Source organism: Lolium rigidum, chromosome 1 (genome assembly GCF_022539505.1).
Source record: "Lolium rigidum isolate FL_2022 chromosome 1, APGP_CSIRO_Lrig_0.1, whole genome shotgun sequence".
Taxonomy (NCBI): Eukaryota; Viridiplantae; Streptophyta; class Magnoliopsida; order Poales; family Poaceae; genus Lolium; species Lolium rigidum.
The window spans coordinates 88,636,864-88,639,521 of record NC_061508.1 but is presented as its reverse complement, the minus strand read 5'-3'; positions in this window follow the sequence as shown (position 1 = coordinate 88,639,521).

The window sequence follows — 2,658 nt, the reverse complement described above, 5'->3', positions numbered from 1 at the left end:
ACCATCTTTACTCTCACCAATCTAGTCTGTTGGGAGTTGTGGAAAGAACGAAACCGACGAATCTTCGATAAAAAGGAGCTGCCAACATGCGTTATGATCACAAAAACATTAGAGGAGATAGACATTTGGAGAATCGCAGGTGCGCCCATTCCTCTTGTAGCTCAGGTAGGAGGGACACCTTTCGACCCTGGTTGAGTGGACAACTTGTATTTTTTCGGAATCCCCTGTTTTAGGGGGGTCCTATCTGTAAAATTTCATCCTCTAATGCAATGAACACAGCAGCTCTCCTGCTGTTATTCAAAACAAAAAAAAACATTGTCTGTCTAGCGCAGTGTGACGAACATCGTTTAGGTCTTGTTTGGTAGTGGAGTATTAGTGGAGATTACTAGGGATAATACTCTTGGGGATTGGGTGAAAACTCTACCTTCACCCAATCCCCACTAATACTCCACAAAACCCTGTCCCATATAATCCTTAATCCCCAGTTTTAAAAAATGCCATATGGTTCATAGGGATTGGTGTGCGACGGAAATGGCAACATTGAAGCCCAGGCGAGTCCTGAACAGCAAAGTGCAAATTTGCAGTGCGTAAGTAGAAGCCAGCAACTTTTTTTTTTCCTCAAACATAGTGTCTATCTCTCAATTCTCGTTGCCCTCTTGGAGTTGGCTGGTCTGAGAGATTCACAGATGCAGCGAGCGAGACCAAGAACTGCGACACATGCTGAGATGCACACACGATGCAGACTTGCGCCCTTGATCAAGAACTGCGACCACGAGCAGCGCCAGCCCCTATAGGTGTTGGGCAGGGCAGGGCAGGACACGGGACTCAAGGGTGGAAAACGCGAGTTGCGCCGGCCGGACCGAGGACTGGCGCTGCGGCTGGCCATGAGCGACATCAGTAGGCCCCGGAATCAAGCGGCGGTAACCCGGGGAGCTGAGCGTCACCTCAATCGGCGGCGGGGCGGAGAGACTCGACAGGCATCTGTGGCCTCCAGAATCTAGCAGCGGCAACCTGCGGTGCAGAGCGTCGGCTCTAGCAGCGGCCGGCCGGAGAGAATCGAGCAGCGACGAAGGCACCACGTCGACCTCCAGTGGCGTCGGGTCAAGGGAAATGGGGCATTGATGCTCCTCCGCCCCTCGCCGCCGCTTCGCTCCACTCTCTGCAGTTCCGTTCGCCACCGGTTGCGAGCACTGGATAGGATTTGGAAGGGGACGGGGATAATACGCGAGGTGGTGGATTGAGTCCAAGGCAAAATTGGACCGGGGACGGGGTTTTCTGGGGATGAGCGGGGATAGTTTTGACCCAAAATTCTAGTACCAAATGGGCTACCGGGGAAAACAGGGGATTTGGAAATGGGCCGGCATAATACTCGCCAATCCCTGCAAATACTCTTGTGCCAAACAAGACCCAAAATCGCTAAAAAAAGGCCGACCTTCACGAAGAGAAGTCAACTCGCTCCGCACGCTCGCCACATGTTGCAAGGGGAAGCAAGGTGGGGATGGAGGAGGAGAGAGAAGACTGGGTTGTGTCCGTTTTTCCCTTTTCCTTCTAGATTCGTTTTTTCAAAATGAAATATTTTGAGAACCGTAAGTCCAAATTGCGAACTGTTTTCACTTTTGAGATTCTCGCGTCGAGATCTTCAAAACTAGATCCCATGTTGATAGGTTTGAAGATACTTTTTTTCGTACTTCCAATAATATTATGATTGTACCTGTGGTGTGTACCTAACTGTACTCGTGTTTCAACTGATAAGTACTTCTGTTTTTAGTGTATTTGGTGTAATTTTTCCCTTTACTCGCTAACTGTACTCGCCGTGTGCGGGGACCGCACTGTACTTACGCGCAAGCCGTACCTGCTCGTGTGCGCCCTGCGTATACTATACATGTACTTGCTCGTGTTCACGGCTGTACCTTCTCGTATGCGCGTTTGTACCTGCTCGTACGTGTGATCGTACTTGTACTCGCTCGTGTGTTCAATTCGTATCTCGTGTGTTGTGCGTGATTGTACTGCTCGTGTGCACGACTGCATCCTGCTCGTGTGCGTGAGCATGCTGTACTCGCATGTGCGTTCAACTGTACTCGTGTGTTGTGCGTGACTGTACCTGCTCGTGTGCACGACTGTATTGCTCATGTGCGGGACTGTACCTGCTCGTGTGCGTGACTGTAGTTGTACTCGCCTATGTTGTCAACTGTACTCGTGTGTTATAACACACGCAACTGTACTTGTGTGTTGTAAGTGCTATTCGTGACTTACCCGTGTGAATTTGTATCTGTACTTATCGGTGTATTTGGTTGTTCTTGTGCTCAAGGTGCAAGGCGTACGTGAGTTATTTTGATTGAAGGATGTGCTAGCTTAAGATTGGGAGAGAGAAACTGTATGATTGATTAGCTGATTGATTAATGCATGCGTCTGGCTCACGATGGATGCCCACCAGGTGTACTCGTTCGCTCGGGATGATGCATGCAGGCGTGGTACTCGCGAGGGATGCATGCGGGCCGTTCTTCTCGTGATGCATACGACTGTACTCGCGCTGGTTCAGGGTCGCGAGCGCGGCGCTGTACGCGTGCGCCTTTTTCGTTCAATTCGCGTGAGATTTTTTCCCTTTATAAAGGTCGATCTTTTTTTAGTGATACCCAACGAGGCCTTAAGTGGCGTGGT